Source organism: Camellia sinensis, chromosome 1, assembly GCF_055761805.1.
Source record: "Camellia sinensis isolate YWXY chromosome 1, ASM5576180v1, whole genome shotgun sequence".
Classification (NCBI taxonomy): domain Eukaryota; kingdom Viridiplantae; phylum Streptophyta; class Magnoliopsida; order Ericales; family Theaceae; genus Camellia; species Camellia sinensis.
In genome coordinates this window covers 174067616-174088578 of record NC_138961.1, presented here as the reverse complement: position 1 = coordinate 174088578, position 20963 = coordinate 174067616, and positions in this window count along the sequence as shown.

Sequence of the window (20963 nt, the reverse complement as noted above, 5' to 3'; positions counted from 1 at the left end):
CTAACTAAGTTTCCACAGACGGCGCCAAATTGTGGGTGTTGATTTCTGACCACACAACCAAACGGGGAACTTAGCTGGAGAGCATCGGCAGAATAGATTAAGCCCGAACACCTGCTAACAAGAATATGAGAATACCGCTGTGGTTCGTCCACCCGGGGGTACTCCGACGATCAAGTCAATAATTTTGTCTCTCACAGATATCAATACAAGTACTTAAACTTCAACAATGAAAGCATAAAAGCATCTCAAATAAAGCATATCTTAGACCTACGAGGGTGCCTTACTTTTATAATGATCAGTGTCCAACTTCCCCTAGAAGTCTTACTTCATGGGACTCTATCCTTTACAAGGATAATATTTATCACAACTCACACTATTCAGATTAAGATGAACTCCCTCAAGAGTGTCATCTCTATCTAAATAGGTAGCTTGATGTCATTTAGGACTCTAGTCCTCTATCCAAATATCTCAAATTTCGGTATTATCGCATCATATCTCGGCACCATGGTCTGCCCACGTGGCACCTCGGTTAACAATCTCGATCACATGAACTACCTAAAAATATGTCCCCACAATAACAAGTTGAGGTCCTCCCCCAACCAACTCCACTGAACTCAGGGGTATGTCCCTATCATTGTTGCTACCAAAAACAATTCTCCTCTTACTCTTTCTTTACAAGTCATTGCCATTCATAAAATAAAAATAACCCATTTTAGATACTTTGAAGACTACAGAACTGGCATTGTGAAGGACTCAAGGATCATCTTAAGGGGTTATGAGTGTACAGTCCAACATGTCCGCAGAGGAGGCAACATTTGTGCGGATAATTTAGCTAAACTTGGAGCTAATCAACCTCTTGAGCTGCTCATTGTGAATGAACATCCAAACGAATTTCGCCATGCGTTAGTTGCGGAATTGTTGTATCTGGATGGAAGTAATGAGGCCTAGTCCTCTTGTTTTTCTTTTAATTTTCGATGTACCCAAAAAAATAAAATAAAAATAAAAGACTACGGAAGTAACTCCTAAATATGTATCCAATGTTATTATATCGGTTGTTTGGTGCAATTTAGATATGGTAGTTGAATCCCATTTGCTCCACCACCAAACCCATGCATTGGGCCCACTTTGAATTCTTTGGGCGAAGGTAAATTTTTTAAAATTAGACTTTTTATGCATAATTCTAACCATAAAATTTATTTGTATAAATCAAGACATGAATACAAGTATTATAAGAGCTTAATAAGATAGAATTATGGTGTTTTTGTTTTACAATTTACTAAAACAAAAATAGTGGATACCCTAAATGAATTATTAAATATTGTATTAAATACTTATGTTGATGGATTTAGGATGCATGTGGTGTAAACATAAATTTCAGAACATAAACCTTACACTTTGGATCATTTACCATGTGTATTATTAAGAAATCAAGACAAAATGACATACCTGAATCCATTGATGAACGGTTAAACGGAAGCGTGATTATCAATGAACTCTTTGTTATTGATTATGTTATTGCCTTCTAATCCTTTCCCCTTTGGTGCCTTATGTTTCTCCTTGAGAGGATTTAGGAAAAAAATGGCAGTGTTCTTATTTTCCACTTGGGAATGAATAGGGACCATAACCTTTTAAAGGTTGTAATTGGCTTTCAAAACTGAAAGGTTGTGGAAGTTCAAAAGGAATGAAAACCAACTTTAACCATTATTGGTTTTAATTTCTATTTATTGGTTTTCAAAACTGAAAGGTTGTGGAAGTTCAAAAGGAATGAAAACCAACTTTAATCAATATGTTTTAATTTCTATTTCTGCCCCTCATAGAAATAGAAATTATACAACTAGTATCTACGCATTAGATCCATAACACATATACCCTTAAGCCTATTAACTAAATTGAATCACTTAAATTGTAGGCTTCTTATAAATGATAACACCACATTTAATTATGTGGTCCCATTGAGACATTATCTAACAATTTCCCACTGGACCACATATGTATCCTGAAAAATGTGCTTAACTTTAGTGAGCTCAGAAATTTGTTATCATAACTTGAGGGTATCCAAACAATCTTGTCCGTTAAGTATATTAATATAGGATCAAAGCGGTTTTCGTTACATCAATCGTAACTCGACCCACCAATGGTCACGTATACTAATACAGCTAAATGACATAGATCAATCATGGATGCATAGCATGGAAATTACATGTGATGTGATCCATACATGCTTATTTCCAACTGGTCCTACTTAACTTTATTGAGATCAATACTTCACAATACGTAACAGAGCGTAATAAACTGAATATTTCATTTCTGCAGAAATTAATCTAATTACATAGATAAAACTCAAGGCTGACATAAAGCAGTAATATAAATACAAACTCCCACTAAACCAGAATGTTCTCAAATAGAACAACACCCATCTAAGCAGTGTGCTCATGAAAGACCTTGGGTGGTAGTCCCTTCGTAAGTGGATCCGCTATCATGGAGTTTGTCCCAATGTGCTCTATGGAAATCTGTCCACTCTGCACTCTTTCTTTTACAACTAGGAACTTGATATCAATATGCTTTGATTTTGTCGAGCTCCTGTTGTTATTGAAATATAAAACTGCAGACTTATTGTCACAATATAACTTAAGTGGTCATGCATAGACTTATATTCTTCATTCATGGTTTCTATCCACTTATGAGAGTTGGAACTTTCCATGGCTTGACGAAAGTTGATTGGACCATTTTTCGACATTCCATTTTCTACCTCATGTTCCTGGAGATATACAATATAATCATCTGAAAATGCAAATCTCCTTTCTCTGGTGGATCGCCTTAATGGCACAGATTCTTGAGGTTGAGATTGTAGAGTTTGTTCCTCATGAACAATTACCTCATCTTGGATGGGGGTTTGAACTATATTATCTTGAACAATATTGTTTGGTTGAGGATCCGAAATTACTTCTCGAGCAATGACAGGTATAGGAACCTGTGATTGGTCAAAAGTAGTAGTAGGAAGTGGGATTACTCCTGCTTCCTCCTCAAAGACAATGTCTCTAACTGGATTTCTCTCCCCAAACTCAACATCCTCAAAATACCTAGCACAACATTAATACCAAGCCTTTGGGTAGTGATATTAACTGTAAGTGGTATTCTTGTTGTAATGATCAAACATTGATAATAAGTTATGTCAAATAACAAATCTATCTTTTGATGGATTTATTATTCACATTAGGTTTTCTTGACAATTGGCACACGTTTATCACCACAAAATGTGTGTGTAATTCTGCCAAGTCTTAATCATGTCTTTGGACCGATAAATACCCGCATGAGATACACAGACATGAACTTCAAAACATTCCATATAAAACAATCTAGACAAGAGAGATCACTTTTGTGACATCTTGTTTGAATTGACTTATATTGAGAATGTTAGAAAATTAAATTTCTGTAGACGTTGTATGAAATTACATTAAATTTAAAGATTTCTAAATTTGTGACCCCGTATATGTTATATAATCTGAAACAATTCCAATTATATATATACATATATAAATAGAATTGACGGGTCCAAAAACAAATAGTTTTTTTTTATGATGTTCAAAATTAAACCGATCAAATCGCAAGATATATATATATATATATATATATAAATATATGATGTTCATCCATTTGAGAGAAAAAAAAAAACTGCCCACCGAATCATTTTACAATTCCAGAAAACAGATTGCCATTTTCACAGAACAAAACAGGGAAAAACAGAATTTACATCCATAAGAAAATTCAGAATCTGATTCCAGGAAACTAAATAGAATGAATAAAGCATATTAATTCTGATAAGACACATGATATGCTGGCTCTGATACCAATTGTAAACATAAATTTCAGAACATAAACCTTACACTTTGGATCATTTACCATGTGTATTATCAAGAAATCAAGACAAAATGACATACCTGAATCCATTGATGAACGGTTAAACGGAAGCGTGATTATCAATGAACTCTATGTTATTGCCTTCTAATCCTTTCCCCTTTGGTGCCTTATGTTTCTCCTTGAGAGGATTTAGGAAGAAAATGGCAGTGTTCTTATTTTTCACTTGGGAATGAATAGGGACCATAACCTTTTAAAGGTTGTAATTGGTTTTCAAAACTGAAAGGTTATGGAAGTTCAAAAGTAATGAAAACCAACTTTAACCAATATGTTTTAATTTCTATTTCTGCCCCTCATAGAAATAGAAATTATACAACTAGTATCTACACATTAGGTCCATAACACATATACCCTTAAACCTATTAACTAAATTGAATCACTTAAATTGTAGGCTTCTTATAAATGATAACACCACATTTAATTATGTGGTCCCATTGAGACATTATCTAACATATAGATCTCATATTAGGTGGGTCACATTCATATAAATATTTGATAATTCATTTAAAGCTATTACTCTAAAAGTTCAGTCAATTATAATAAAGTATTAATTAAATATTAATCTTATTGAACTGTTAGATTAAATATTAATCTATAAATACTATTTGAATTTAGAATGTGAACTTAACCAGTATAACTCTTATTTACAAAGTTAATACAGTCGGCTCCTCCCTTTCTTTTTCAGTGTTTTCGCTGGGGATTGTACATAATTTGGTTTGTTTTTGGGTGCTACCTCAGTTGGAATTCATCTTCCAAGCTATAATGCTTCTCTCTCCCCAAGTTGGTCCTTTGTAACCTCTCTTTCTCTTAATAAAATCTTTCTTTTGCCCATAAAAATTAAAAATAAAATAAAATAAAATAAAACTTGCTTTGGGTTGTTCCCCCCCCCCCTCTTATTGGCAAAAGTTAATTATTAGTGTTAGATTAGTCTGCGGAAGGGCAAATGACATCAAAAGCCCCTATATATATATATATATTTTTTTTTTTTTTATTTTTTTTTCGCTTCAGTCATTTTAATTTTTACAGTTTTACTTGATTCAACTTTGGCACCTTACTTTTAGATTCTCTATCAATTTAATCCAATTGATAAAGCAGTGGGGTTTTTTTTAATGAAAAATGATCACTAAATTGGTTGAGGTTAGTTGTTGAATTGGTCAAGTTTATAATTTTACTATTAAAAGTATGAAATATGTTGTTTATGTATGCATTTGCCATAAAAAAATGTTAACAATTAGAATTAATTAAATCAATTTGACACAAAGTAAAAAATTTAAAGTCAAAATCATGCCAATTAATATTTAAAAAAATCAAAGTAATACAAAAATAAAAAAGGGGACTTACGTATAGATCTTAATAGGTGAACTTATTGTCCAACATGTTATATGATAATTAATAGCATTTTTCATTAAACACTACTAAAAAAGTCACTAATTGTTAATTTTCAGCGACAATTTTAAAATTATCAAAAAAAAATGTTACTAATTATAAATTTTAGCAACAGTTAAAAAAAGTCACTAATGTTAACCTTTTAGCGACAGTTTAAAAATTTATCACAGAAAAATGTCACTAATTTTAAATTTTAGTAACAATTTATAAAAAATCATTACAAAAAAAGTCACTAATTATCAATTTGTAGAGATATATGGAAAAAATCTTTATAAAAATTATTTGTAATGACAATTTTATTAAGAATTATTTTTATTAGGACTTGATCCAAATTGAATCCAACTATTAAGGTCTATTAAAAATTTATCCAAATTAAAATATAAAGACTAATGGTATAATTTGACATTTTCAAAAAAAAATATTAAACCCCCAATCTCCCCTGGCAAGTATTAAACTTATACATTTTAGAACCGTTTACACATTATATAAATTATAAGGAGAAATTCTATGTAGGTGAGAGAAAAGAGAAGAAAAAAAAATAAATAAATAAAAAAAATATCAACATATGAGAGGTATTAGTGTGTTTGTTATGAGGTTCAAATGAAAGACTATGCGGATGCAAGTGTTACTTACACTTAGGCTAAGTTTAGGATGTTCAAAAAAAGTCAAAAAGTCAAAAAGTCGCTATCCTATTAAGTCACATCATCTTATATAAGTCACATCACCTCTCTACCACATCACTTCAAACCCAACCCATATTTCATGAAAAGTCAAAAACTATACTTATTTAAAACATCCCAAACAACCCCTTAGTGGTGGAGAAAAGTGAGGACCAGGGGGTCACGTTCCCCTCGGATTTTGGGTTTTTTTTTGGTTTTTTGTTTTTTTTTTGTTTTGCAAATATAAAAAAAATATTTTAAATAAAAAAATTACAAAAATATTATTACAGTGAAATGTCAATGACATTTTAAAAATTATGAGAACAATAATGATTATTTCGACTGAAAATGAAAAAACTATTATAAACCATATTATTTATGAAAGTTTTGTGAAATTCTTTGAATGTAACGGTAATGTCATTATTATTGACATATAAGTATACATAATCTCACTATAAGGATGCAAAATTTATTAGATTGTTAGTTACATTTGACATATGAGGTTCATTCTCTATGTATTTATTTACTATTAGTTAGTAATATCACATACTAATGATGACGTAGTATTACTATTATATTGAATTTTTAGTCAAATTTTATATAAAAAAATAATTTATCATTATATAATTTATTTTAAGACTTATATGTATATTTTTTTATATTGTTTATGATACACTAGTTATAAATAATATTATTTTTAATATTTCTTGAAATTAATCGTAAAAATTTGTCTAAAATAATTTTGTAATTTTTTTAATATTATAATTAATAAGTGCATTTTCTAATTTAATTTTTTGATTCCGTTGTTACTTACACCCCATACATTGATAATTATTTTCTCATTATAGTTCCAGCAATATATAAACACATCATGTGAACATTCCTGATCAACATATATGCAAAAGTTATATAAAACAAATCATGTGAACATGCCATTGCCAATATACATTTGTGATAAAACATTACATATGCATGGATATGAAGTTGAATGGAGTATGTATGTATGTAGTAAATTACATAGATACAAAATAGAAAATGGATGGATGGAGCTTTAGGCAATGGCAATGGGCAATTGGACGTGATGGGGTGGGGATGGTCCCCGTATGATATGCGTGTCAAGTACAGGGGATGCATGAACAAGAGATTATCAACACGTGTGTCCCTCTTGGGAATCGGTCCCCGCATTGAGGGTCGAGCAGCCCAAGACTGGGGGGTGCTGCATTGTGGTTTTATTTTTATTTTTTTAACCAAAAAATATTTGAGATTTCTAATAAAATTAGAATATGGAATCACTTTTAATTTTTTACGCATTTAATAATAACGAATCTTATATATAGATCTTTAATATTATTGAGTTTGCTTGTTTTTATTTTTTTAAAAATTTTATTTTCTTATTTTTCGTATTTTTTTGTTTTTACTGAATTTTTTCTAATATTTTAGGTAATTTTTTTATTTTTTAGACATACTTAACATAAATATACTTAAAAAGTAAAACAATTATAAAAAAAAATCTTTTAAAAATTCACCAAATATCAAAAATACAAAAAAAAATACACGAATTTAGTACATTTTTTATATTTTTATGTATTTATTAATGTTTTAAAGTATTTATTCACAATTTTTTTACTTTTTAGATACATCTAAGAAGGTGCATCTAAAAAAGTAAAAAAAATATTAAATTTTTTTAAAATATTCACTAAAAACAAAAAAATACGAAAACAAAAAAACTCAATTTTCAAAAAATTTAATTCAAAAAACTCAAACCAAACACACTGATTGTTTTTAATCCAATACAATGGTGATTTTATTTATTTTTATTTTTTTTTGATATATACGGCGGTGATGTTTGAAACAACTCATCATAAATTAAAAATTAATAATTAAAAATTGATATTAAAACTACTCTTCATTCATTTTTTTAAAATTATTTCTTTCAGTTTATTTAAATTATTTTTACCTAATAATCTATATAAAAAAGCTGCATTAAATAGTCTAATGCTCTCTCCGTTTCAAAATCGGTGATATTATATGCACTAATTAATACACTAATTAGTATACTAACTAGTGTTATGACATTATAACTGACCTCATTTATTATACAAATTACAAATATCTAAAACCTCTAAAATTATGTCACACCATCTATTAGTACACTAGTTAGTATACTAATTGGTACATATAGCATTATTCGTCCCAAAATATTAGTCCCTTATTTTATTTTTCATTGCCCCAAAATATTAGTTCCTTTTTAAAAATTAAGGAATAAAATGATATAAATTTATTATTTTGCCATTCTTTTAAATTGATTAATCACATAAAAAGTATAATTATGACAATTGATATTTTTAAAAACATGTACTATCAAAGGGTAATTTTAGAAAATTAATATTTTTAAAATACAATAATTATACTATCCAAAAAGTTAGATTCCCCAAAAGAGATATTATTTTGGAACGAAATGAGTACAAACTTCCAGAATAAAAAATTGTTACTTGGTGAAAAGTCTACACTTACGGGCTCATATGTTATTTATTGAAGATTTAATCTTTTTCGGTAATAAGGACACGTTGAAATATCGACAGAGTTGAAAAGTCGCCAGTTGCAGTGATTGGTGGTGGTGAGATGGACAGATAAGTGATATTGGACAGATAGGTGATATATGTATAAATAGGTAACAGTTAGACAAATGAGTGACACATGTATAGATAGATGTCAGTTGGATAAACAAGTGACACGAGCATTGATAAATTTTTGGATAGATAATGTCTTTTTAACTAAAAAAAATTTAAGTTTAGATCAAGCAGCACAATAATTTCATAAATAAACTTTTAGCTTGAGAGTTCAATAAGAACATATAAATAACTTGGATAAATTTTTCTAAACAATTCCATTAAATACATACTGTTAGTATTTGATAACGTTCTGTTTTGGTTTACATTGAATAAGTCTCAGTTGTCCTATTATGTAGGGATAGGTTATTTGTTCCTATTGTTTAGGGATAACTCAGCTAGTAGTTTGTTCATTCACCTAACTTTCTCTTAAGTAGTTAAGGCCAAGTTTGACATATTGTAAAAAAGTTAAAAAGTTATTCAAAAAGTTAAAAAGTTAACACTATTCACCAAAAGTCAACAATTACGGCTTCACAACTCACAATCCTAATTTTTCCCTACAAATCAATTTTTACAATTTTTTATTACACATTTTTCCATAAAATGTCAAAAAGTTAACCCAAACATCCATATTTTCTTCCTCAATTTTTTAGTTTTAAAAGACAAAAAGTGCACTTATTTAGGACACCCCAAACAATTCCTAAATGTATTTCTATGTAAAGATTGCTTTAGTCAAGGAATAATATATTGAATCACTCAACAAACAATTTGTCTTGCGTTTGTGTGAGTTCTAGTTTTCACATTGTGGTATTAGAGTGAGGTTTGATCTGGTAAAAAGAAGCAACAGTCTTCTTACTTGCCACAACAAGCATTGATGGCATCAGACAACAACTATGTGCAACTAGCCATTCCATGTTTTGATGGTCATTATGATCATTGGAGCATGTTAATGGCGAATTTTTTTGAGATCCAAAGAGTATTGGCCTGTTGTGGAGACTGGTATTGCTGCGTATGCAAGCGGATTTGTGTTAACATAAGCATAACAAAAGAGCTTGGACGAACAAAAGCTAAAGGATGTCAAGGCCAAAAACTATTTGTTTCAGGCCATAGACCGTGCAATCTTGGAAACTATCCTTCACAAGGATAATTCTAAGTAGATTTGGGATTCCATGAAGAAGAAGTATCAAGGTACAAAAAAAGTAATATATGTACAACTTCAAGCTCTTCATCGAGAGTTTGAAATTCTTCACATGAAAGTAGAAGAGTTTGTCATTGATTATTTGGAAGGACGATGGCTATCACAAAGAAGATGAGGATTCATGGTGAGAAACTAGAAGATGTCGCTACAGTTGAGAAGATTCTTCGATCCTTGACTCCAAAATTTGGGCATGTGGTGTGCTCAATTGAAGAATCAAATGATATTGATGAACTTTCTGTTGATATGCAACAAAGTAAACTCTATATGCATGAGCAAGGAATGATCGAGCCAGTTGTTGAGGAGCACGCTTTGAAAATGGCCACCCATGGAGAATCATCTACTTAGAGGGATTCAAACAAAGGTCGTGGCAGAGGAAGAGGCTGGGGATGGGATGCTCCGTCTTCATTCAGTCCCATTACTAGGTTTGACAAGTCTAATATAGAGTGCTACCGTTGTCACAGGTATGGACATTATAAGTCTGAATGCACTACCAATTTAAATTCTAAAAAGGAACATAAGTTCAATTTCTCAGAGGTGGGGGATAAAGTACTCTTGATGGCATCTCTTGACAAAGAAGAACTTCACTCAACCATATGGTATTTGGATTTCGGCTGCAACAATCATATGTGTGGTAACAAGTCTTTATTCTTTGATTTGGATAAAACATTTCAAAAAACTGTGAAGCTTGGAAACAATACTAGCATGTCTATTATGGGAAAAGGAAATATTAAACTACAGCTAGAAAATAATATTGTGCACACATTGTCTAGTGTTTTATATGTTCTAGACTTAAAGAGCAATCTGATTAGCTTGGGCCATCTGCAAGAGAAAGGATATACAATCATTTTTAAAACAGACAGTTGTTAAATTCATTATCCACGGAAGGGACTATTCGTTGCAGTCAATATGACAACTAATAGAATGTTCCCATTACAAATTCAATCCAATGTTTAGATGTGCTTCTACAATAAATTGCAAGATTCCATATGGCTGTGGCATTTCCGGTACGGACACCTACACTTCAACGGTTTAAAGATCCTACAGCAAAAGGATGGTGACAGGTCTTGCTCAAATTCATTGTCCTTTCTGCTTCTGTGAAGAATGTGTTGTTGGCAAACAACACTATGATTCATTTCCAAAAGGAAAGGCATGGAGAGCTGAACAATCACTTTAATTGGTTCATTCAGACATTTGCGGGCCAATTACTCCTACCTCAAACAGCGATAAGAGGTACTTTAATACGTTCATTGATAATTATATCAGGAAGACATGGGTTTATTTTTTGCAAGAGAAGTTAGAAGCCTTTGTGGCATTCAAAAACTTTAAGGCTCTAGTTAAAAAGGCCTCTGATAGGACCATTACGACTCTTTGTACTGATCGTGGTGGTCAATTTAACTCGCAAGAATTTGTGAGTTTCTGTGAGATGCATAGGATCAAAAAACAACTTACAGTAGCCTACACATTGTAGCAAAATAGGGGTGGCTGACAGGGAAACCCGTACTATTTAGAATATGGTACGTACTATGTTGATAACAACAAGCAATCCCAAGAGTTTTTGGGAAGAAACAGTCAATTGGAGCATTCATGTGTTGAATAGAAGTCCCACATTTGATGTCATCAACATGACACGGGAAGAAGCATGGATTGGGCACCGTCCAACAATTGACCATTTTAGAATCTTTGCTTGTGTTGTTAATGCCCATATTCCAGATGAGAAACGAAAGAAGCTCGATTTATGGGAGTCAGTGAGCCCTCCAAGGCTTACTGGCTGTACAATCCTACTACAAAGAAGATAACCAGTAGTCGTGATATCTTGTTTGATGAGGAAAGTGTATGGAATCAGGATAGTATAGATCAGCAGCAACGTCCATTAATTCTTGAAGAAACAGAAGTTGAAACAGAGACTGGTTAGCAGCTTCAAACACATTGCTCCTCTATTGCTGATTCTTCTAATTTCTCAAATACAGAACAACCATCACACCCATCAAGTGCAAAAAATCAGCGTCAACAAAAACGACCAGCTTAGATAATGGATTATGTAAGTGGAAATAAACTCTCTGATGATGATGCAATTGCTTATTTGGCTCTGTTTGCAGATTGTAATCTCATGGCATTTCAAGATGCGATCAAAGAATCAAAGTGGCAAAAGGCAATGAATGAGGAGATAAATTCTATTGAGAAAACGGCACTTGGGAGTTTTCAGACCTTCCAAAAGGACATAAATCAATTGGTGTCAAATGGGTCTATAAAACAAAGCTGAAACAAGACGGTAGAGTTGACAAGTACAAAGCTCGCTTAGTTGCAAAGGGATACAAGCAAGAATTTGGTGTTGATTATAAAGAGGTGTTTGCTCCAGTTGCACGGCTTGACACCATTCGATTGGTGTTATCCATGGTTGCCCAAAACTTATGGTCCATTTATCAGTTAGATGTAAAATCAACATTTTTGCATGGAGACTTAGAAGAAGTGCATATTGATCAACCGCTTGGATATGTGAGGAACGGTCATGAAAATCAGGTATACAGGTTCCAGAAAGCATTATACAGACTGAAATAAGCACCAAGAGCTTGGTACAGTCGTATATATGCTTACTTTGCTAAAAAAGTTTTCTTAAATTTCCTTATGAACGTACACTTTATACTAAGCTTGATGATCTTATTTATACTGGTAATGATAGCGCCATGTTTGATGATTTTAAGAAATCTATGTTGCATGAGTTTGACATGACAGATTTGGGGTTAATGCATTTTTTTCTTAGCATTGAAGTTTTGCAATCATCTATTGGGATCTTTATTTGTCAAAATAAATAAATATATATCTTAGAGATTTTGGACAGGTTTGAAATGAAAGATTGTAATTCAATCTCCACTTCAATTGGGCTTGGTTTAAAGGTTACAAAAATGAAGAAGGCAAGAAGGTGAATGCTACTCTTTACAAGCAAATTGTGGGGAATCTTATGTATGTCACATCCACTCGGCCAGATATCATGCATGCTGTGAGTTTAATCAGTAGGGACATGGAGAATCCAATTGAAAGTCATCTCTTGGTTGCAAAGATGATTTTTCGTTATTTGAAAGGTACAACTGATCTTGGAATTTTGTATAAAAAAGGCGAATGCTCATGCTTGATTGGGTTTTTAGATAATGATTATGCTGGAAATCTTGATGATAAAAAGAGTACATCTGGATTGTGTTCATGATGGGTTCTGGGGCTATTTCATGGTCATTTAAAAAACAGCCAATAGTGACATTATCAACCACTAAAATTGAGTTTATTGCTGCACCGTCAAGTTCATGTCAAGCCATTTGGTTGTGAAGGTTGCTTGAAGTCCTATACAATCAGTAGCAAAGTCCAACATCAAATTATTGTGATAATGTTTTTGCCATGAAACTATCAAAAAATCCAGTTTTACATGGAAAGAGCAAGCATATTGATGTAAGGTATCACTTTTTGCGTGACCTTTGCAAAGATGGTGCTGTAGAGTTGGTGTTCTGTAAGAGTGAGGATCAGATTGCAGACATCTTGGCCAAACCCCTCAAGCCTGCCGTGTTTTTGAAACTACAAAGTTTGATTCAAGTATGTTCAAGTCAGGATGCAGGTTGACATTGGGTTGCTGAAGTTTCTCTGCAAACTGATGTCCCTAGGACATTCAATTTAAGGGAGGGTGTTAGGATTTGATTATGTTATGTTTTGGTTTACATTGAATAAGTCTTAGTTGTTCTATTCTGTAGGATAAGTTAATTGTTTATATTATTTAGGGATAACTCAACTAGTAGTTTGTATATTTACCTAACTTTCTACTAAGTTGTTTAAGTGTATTTCTATTTAAAGACTGCTTCAATCAAGAAAGAATATATTAAATCACTCAACAAATTATTTCTCTTGTGTTTGTGTGAGTTCTAGCTTTCATACATACATGATACATAAATAAATGAGTAAACAAATGAATGTTTATATTTATGTACGTTCTTTTTTTTTCATCTGTGTAGACACCCCAGTTTTGACCGACCTTAAGACTCAGACGTCACCAGTTGAGCGCTCGGTGATGTTGCATATTGTGCTCGTTCTGCGGTTTCAGAGTCTCAGCTGCGAGCTTTGCCTCCGGACTTCGGGGCTCTTTTGTGCTTTGCCTTGGTTTGCGAACCAGATCTTGTTTTCTCTGTTTTCTCTTCTCGAAGGAAGGGAGAGGTCCCGTAGACCATCTCTCAGTGGCCATAGGCTACGTTTCGTGGTCGTAGGCTATTTTTCCCGTTTGGAGCCCAGTTTTCAGTTTTCAGAGCCGTCGGCCGTGTGCCTCGGTTCGGGACCGCTTAATTACTTCCGTTTGCTCCGGTTTTTGGCACACCCCTTATTTTCTCCCTTTAGAGGGAAACTGTGGCCCGGGAGGCCACCTTCGTGGCCATACGCCACTTCCGGTGCCTGACAGCCTGTTTTCGGGTCCCCGGACTACGCGTTTTGGCCCCCGAACCCTCGTTTTGCATCCGTCTTGGTCCATTTTTGGTAGGGACCCTATTTTCATTGTTGGGGAGGTAGTAGGATGGTGGGAGGCCACCTTTTCCCCTGAAAAATTAGTTTTCTCTTTTTCTCTCTCCAAAAGCCGATTTTTCTGACAAAAAGCTGATTTTTCTCATTTTTGAGCCACAATTTATGGTTTTTCATACCACCATTGTGTTGTGCTACTCTGGGAGGCCACCAATATGGGTAGGCAGACCAGTAATTCTTCTTGACCCTTTTGAACCTTGCTAAAAAGCTGATTTTTCTCTCTTTAGGGTCACATTTTCTGATTTTTCACTATACAGCTGTGTTGCACTTATTTGGAAGGCCACCTTTTTGGGGTGGCCGGCCAGAAATTCTTCTTGAACCTTTTGACCCCTGGTCGGCCGACCAGGGGGAGTGGCCGGCCGGCCACTTGAACTGGCCGGCCTGCTTCCTGCTTTTTGGTCTCTTTGAGTGTAAGTCAGCTATGCCAGCTGGAAGCCTCAGAAGTGATCCTCCATACACGTGAATGGAGGTTCTTTGAGCTTGGTTTGAAGCTTCTTAGAGAAGCTTTGGCCTCTCTTCTCTATAAAGGGAGGCCTCCTCTTCCATTTGTAAGGGTTAAAAGTTTTTGGCTGGAAAATACATACAACCCTCTATCTCTATACTTCAAGCCTCAAAACACTCATATTCTTGGCCATTTTGCCCTACACCTCTTAGCTTACCACCTCTCTCATTCATTCCAGCACCTTGGAGGTCATTTACAGAGGTTGAAAGTTCACCAACTTGGTCTAGAAGCTGCTGGAGGTCGGCTCTAAGAGGGTAAGTCTTCATTTCCCATTTTCTAGCCGTATTTTGCTTCATTACTTACCCCCATTTGCAAGCATTTTTGGGCCTCGACCTAAACTGTAAAGTGTCTTATTTTGAGCTTCTCTTCAACTTTGTTTAGGGGCACTTTTCTGTTTGAGGTCATCTACTTCCCCTTCACCTCTATCTCTCTTTTAGGGCTTTTTTTGCATCATATTTTAGCCTTACTTGTGAATATTTTCGAGATTTGTCATAAACTGAAAAAGATCTTATTTTAATCTCCTCTTCAAGTTTGGTTAAGGTTTATTTTATGTTTGGGGTCATCTTCCCCCTATGCATGCTTCATCTCTTCATGATTAGGGCTATGCATTAGAGCACTTGCATTGGCCATGGTTTGGCCTCTTAGCTATTGAAATCCAGTGGATTTTCAGTGGCTTAGATGCATTTTTGAGAGCCAAAATCAGAGGGGAGTGACCCCCTCTCTTCTTGTTTTGTTTGGTGGTCTTGTTGGCCTTCCAAAGGGACCCCTTTTTGCATGCTTTGAAGTCATGTTCCAGGCCTTATTCTGAGAGTTTTGAGGTCTTCCTTAGCTCTGTCCAAGGCCCTTTTGGCCATATTTTATGTCCCTTATGCATGTGTTAAACAACCCTCCTCAAGGTTTTTCAAGAGGGCCTTTCATTGTATGCTTTATTGATCAATTTCAGGCCCTTTTTGGTGATTTTTAGGGCTGCCATATTTGATTTCCAGAGTTGGTTTTGCTATGCTAAGTGTCCATCATATATGTGTTGAGTAACCCTTTGCATGCCCTTTCAAAGGAATTATCATTTTTGCACATATTGGCTGCATTTCAGTGGTTATTTGGGCATATTTTGTCATATTTTATTCATTGTTTTTGGCTGGTTTGATGAGTTCTCATACGCTTCATATACATGCCATGTAAACCATGCTTGCTAGCCAAATTTGCATGCTATTTTAGTCCATCATGTTAGCACTTTTTGGCCATGCTTTAAACTAGAAATGTGCATGTTTTGGGACTGCCTTGGCTTTGTCTTTGTACTTCATGGCCAAATAATGCTTGCTTTGCATAGTTATAATTCAATACATGTGCCTAGCTTTGAGATTCGGGGCTTATTTCATGCATCGGGTGCCATATTTCCATGTTTCGGGACCATTTAGCATCATGTTTCAGTGCTGGAAAGTACATGTTTGTATGCCATCTTTCATCCCTCGCCATGCTTTGGTAGAGTGGCATTTTATGCCTTAGGTTTGCTCCTTGGTATTTGTGCATGCGTGCACCCATTTCGGTTGTCTCATTTTCATCTACTGGCCACTGATGTGAGTGTGGCTGAGGTCCACTCATGTTGGTGTAAGTCCATCGTGCATTGCGTATGCCATTTTAATCCATAGCATTGCGTATGCTAGGTTGCATTTTAGAGCATTGCGTATGCCATGTTACATCACACGCATTGTGTATGCCATTTTAGTGCAGAGCATTGCGTATGCTAGGTTGCATGTTAGTCACATTGTGCAGGCCATTCCATTTTCATGGTGCTTGGAATAGGGTTTAGTCCAAGCACGGGAAACGAGGGGCGTTTCGTACTCCAAGTGATGAAACGTGCCTCGATTCCCAGTCCCCGATGTTCTTGATTATCTATGATAGAATTGTTGGCTTCATATGTTCATACCTGCATTCATGTCATATTAAAACGTGCAATTCGGTCTCTCGGCCATCATGCATCGAGATGCGTGATTGGTGGCTCGAGAATTGAGGGCCACACTCCCTAGAGCTTGTGCAAGGACGGGGAGGAGTGGTCGCGCACACATATGTTGAAAATACATTGCTTTCTCTCTTTCTTGCCTTTGTTGCAGAAAAACCAGAGTCTAGGGGCAGAAAGTGGTCGGCCGACCAGGTTTTCTGGTAGGCCGACCACCTTTTTTGGTTTTCACCATGAGGGGTGGTCGGCAGGGGGTTTCCAAGCCAATACCTGGTCGGTGGCTTTCCCAAGGTGGAGTTTCAGCCTCCTGGAGCTTTGTGTAAGTTTCTGAAATCAGCTGCAAACAATGGCGAGACAAGGCATCGCGATGAAATTTATCGACAAAGCGCATCGAGCATGCATGCATTCATTATCATCCAAAACAGAGCCGGGGCAGTCCATTTGCATGCCAGTTTATAGCTTACTTAGATAATTTGTTAATTAGTTAGTGGTTGTGTAATAATTAGCTGTAATTCGTTATTCATTTCGGACTGTATTATTTATTCGGATCCTCCGAGCGAGGGCACAATTGTAATAAGTGTGCGTGCGTGTGATGTATGTCTTCCAACCCTATGTCTTTCTCCCTTTTATTTACCTGTATATGATGGTTAGATTAGGGCATGTTTCAATTAGCATACTTATGCTTGCATGTTTGCATCATTCATCTGTATTGCATGCACCGGGCTCGGTGCATCATACTAACTGCATCGTATTACAATTCCGAGTTGAATACTTGTTAGTTGTGGCATTTCACATGCCATCCTTAGAATAGCCGAGCCTATTGTAGTTGTATTTTTTCATGTGTTGCATTAGGCATTTCTGAATAGTTAGGATCATGCATGGGTTTCTAACATAGTTTCTGTTTTGGCTTGGAGTACTCAGTAAGTACTTACGCTTTAGCATTCTTGTATGTGGGCGAGTGACTGCCATGATAGCATGCTTACCATGTAGCTAATTGCTTATGTGATATAACTGCCTGAATGCCCGTGGGTGAAGGTTGGCTTATTTGGATTGGAACAATTCATCAATTGTGAGTTTTAAGCCCACTAGATAGTGGCAAATCATCTTGTTTTCTAAGCCCACCTGAGGGTGGCAGATCTACATTTTAGCCTACTTGCGAGTAGCAAACCGCTTTAAAAAATAAACATGAGATATTTCATTCCAATTCAGGCGATCCAGTCTATACTTGTATGTTGTGCGCATCACATAGTAAATCTAGGCTAATAACCGGAATAAGAAGACATAATGTTTTCAAAACTAGATATCATGGTTAGTAGAGGCCGATCTTTGATCGGGCGAGCAGGGGTGCTCACGAAGTGACCTTCCCCAATCGTACCCAAGTTCCCGAGCCGAGACAACTTTGGTGATGACGGACACGTGGCCTTAGGCAACGAGTCAGGGTTTCCTAAATTTTTCCAAAAAATAAAATATTTAGGTGGCGACTCTGTATCTGGCAAAGCAGTCCATGTTTGGCACTTTCTTTCAAAAAATCTGTTTTCAAAAACGATATGCCGGATTTGGACTCTTTGATGATTCATTGGTCTTGCATTGCACTCTGTGAGATCAGATACAGGACTGTGACTTTGAGTCCTGAACTGTAGTGAGCCCAATGAACAAACGGGAGATTTCCTCCCGAGACGTTCGGGGACGTCTACAGTTTCTGGCGACTCTGCTGGGGATTTAGAGAACTTGACTCGAACTCACGATATCTGGTTTTGACTACACTTGTGTGTTTCTTTGCATTGCATTTACATTGGTGCGCCTAGGACTCCGTGTTTACCGTATACTATTTCTGAACGGTTTGCCGGAGGCTCGCTTCGAGAAGCGTGCCATAAGGCTGACTGGTTGCGGGCTCTGCCACGACGGGAACATAAACCCCGATTTTACCGGGGCACCCTTTTTGACCATTCAACCTAGTGGATATTCGGAATCCATAGTGACCGTTCCAAACTAGGACAGGTTGCTTACCCGTTTATAGGTTGTTTGAAATCGCTGCGTGCGTAGTGAAACCCTAGCTCCTGACAAAATAGGACAGGGAAATCCTACCCAACATAGGGGTGTTTTGGCTCTCACTTGTTTGTTATGTGCTTTTAGAGTGCGTCTCTATACGAATGCATGTATCAGTCCACAAGTTTGGGTATCAGGCCTGAGGGCACCAGCTTGGTATCTTGGGAATCAGTTATCTGCGGGTATCAGATTCAGTTTTCGGGGCAGTAATTTTGGAAAACAGTGATCAGTAGTAGAGTACAGTCATTCAGCTATGCCTGTGTCAGTTCCGATGAAATTGGGATGAAATGCTACTTGTCTTCTCTTTTAGGGGGGGTTTAGAGACATAGTTCAGAATAGCCGGTGCTCTTCTTCGCTGGGACAAGGCAGATGTCTAATCCGTCAGTCACCAGTCACATCACCTCCAATCAATTCAGCGAACTTGTGATGACACTAAATTCAGACGAAATAGTGGTTATGGCAGCCGCATTAAACCAGGGAATCACCATGCAGGGTGAGACCGATGTTGACATGCCACACCTGCCCAGGTCACATGCCGCACATCCGATCTGGGAACCCCAACTATTTCAAGCCCGTGAGCCCACCACTTTCGAGTTATTGGCGATCTTCAGAGATCTGTGGCTGATCTAGCCTACGGAATGTCGGCTCCGCCACCAACCACATTGTATGCCGGGAATTTTATACCGCAGGAGGCCCCTCTACTGGGGCGAATTGTAATTGAGCTCGGCCAACCTGAAGCTGTCTTAAGCTCCGGCGATGGCATGTCAACAGTAGCTGGACTTCGCACTAATCAAGCAACCCAAATCTCCTACCAAGCTGCGGCTAGTGAAAAGAACAAGGAAAAGGTGGACACTAATCCCTATGAACAACTCCAGCAAGCTGTTGAGGCTCTAAAAGCCGGGGGTTTGAATAAGCAACAAGTATATGTAGTTGTGGCTAAGACTGTGGATGACACTTTCCCCACTCAGAGTAAGATCAGTTCAAGCCAAGGGAAAAACCGGGAGAAGGGCCATCGTACCAGAAACGATCCTTTGAGCTCTAATCCTGCACTCGGAAGAGATCGGCAAACCAAGCCAGCACCTGCTGACCCTTTCGCTAGTACGTCCAGCGAAAGTCAGCAAACCTTGAAGTATCCGCCCTGAGGTCGCAAGGTCTTCCATGCCTTCTACATGCCTTTGTCTAAGGCCCTTCAAATCCTCGTCGAAAAATGGCATCTCAAAACCCTCGAGCCTTAGCCTCTCCCAAGTCCTCTTCCAGCTAAGCATGATGGTACCCAATACTGTGCATAACATCAACAAACCGGTCATAGTACCGACAGTTGCTTTCATCTGCGCCATGATGTACAAGATCTGTTTGACAACGGGGTCATTGCCGCACCAGGTCCTGCAAAGTTTATCGGCACTTGATCAGTGAACTTATAGGGGATAATGTGATGTGATCGGGGGATGAACCAGCTACGGGTGGTGCTTGATTTACTCCAGACGTGGGAATGGCACGCACTGTTTTGAGCACATGCAAATACTAGTTTTTGTACTTTCTGACTTGGGTATTGGGTCAGTTTTGTTGTTTTGTAAATAGTCAGTCTTTTTGTACTAAGTCAGTCGGGTCTGTCTTGTTGTATCGAGTCAGTCCTGTTGCGTTGGAGTCGGGTGATTCCGAGGGTGTTACCTCGGACATCACTATCTTGTTTTGTGTTTGTCTTTTTGCTTTCTTTTGAGTCTGTTTCTGCCTTGGAGCCAGTCACGCCAACAGATCTGAATGGAACAGCAGTGATTTTCATACTCTTATGTTTGCTTCTGCCGTGTGCTACTTGTGCCAAAAATTCTAAATGAGATGACAGTATTTGATTAGAAGTTGTGTCTTTTTTGTGCCTTGACTTCATTGCATCGACCTAAGTTTTTCAAAACTTTTTTCGAAACATTGTGATAAAAACAAAGAGGAAGGAATTCCTCGGGTTTTGCAAAATTTGATCAATTGAGAGAAAGAAAGGCATGTTAAGCCTTTAATGATCGAGATCATGCTTGTTAATGTGAGTACTGAGAAGGATCCTGACTTGATCCAAATTGGTTCTGCACTGTCTTCAGCGCGAGCGATTTGTCGCTTTCTTAAAAGATTTCAAAAAAAAAAAAATGTTTTGCGCGATCCTGCGAAG